Genomic DNA, 594 nt, shown 5'->3' on the forward strand with positions numbered 1-594 from the left:
TCAGGAAGAGTCAAGGGAAGTGTGAAAGGCATACTGGCATCCGACTGAGACCCTGGCCCAAGAGAAAGGACTGAAACACTTACAGAGGGCCGGTAAATCTCCAATGAGTCGACTATTCAAGGCAGTGCTCTTAGGCCACACAAAATCCTCTCTTGGACCCTACATAATGAGCTTTCCTGACTTGCAGAAACCCTGCGTATGTAGAAGAGCAGGTAGGCTCAGACAGTTGGGGGCTGGTTTGCTATATATCAACAGATAACTGATGCAGATAATGATCCTATTGATGGACGTCCTGGATAGCCTGAACTCTCTCTGGAAGCCTTTAAAAAGGCAACAGTCCCTGGCATCACAGTCTGTTGGGTCTTCTTCTGAAGAAGATTCTACAGTAGAGTTTGTCAGGCCAGGGCCGAAGAAGCCAGTGTACCACTCAGCACGTTGATTTCTGTGCCCATTGTATGCAGTTGTAGTCATCCTAGGAAAGTTCAAGAACATGGCAGACCAGGGTCCTTAGTTCAAGAACATGGCAGACCAGGGGCCTTAGTTCAAGAACATGGCAGACCAGGGGCCTTAGTTCAAGAACATGGCAGACCAGGG

Source organism: Otolemur garnettii, unplaced genomic scaffold (assembly GCF_000181295.1).
Source record: "Otolemur garnettii isolate 467f Iridium unplaced genomic scaffold, OtoGar3 scaffold00069, whole genome shotgun sequence".
Taxonomy (NCBI): domain Eukaryota; kingdom Metazoa; phylum Chordata; class Mammalia; order Primates; family Galagidae; genus Otolemur; species Otolemur garnettii.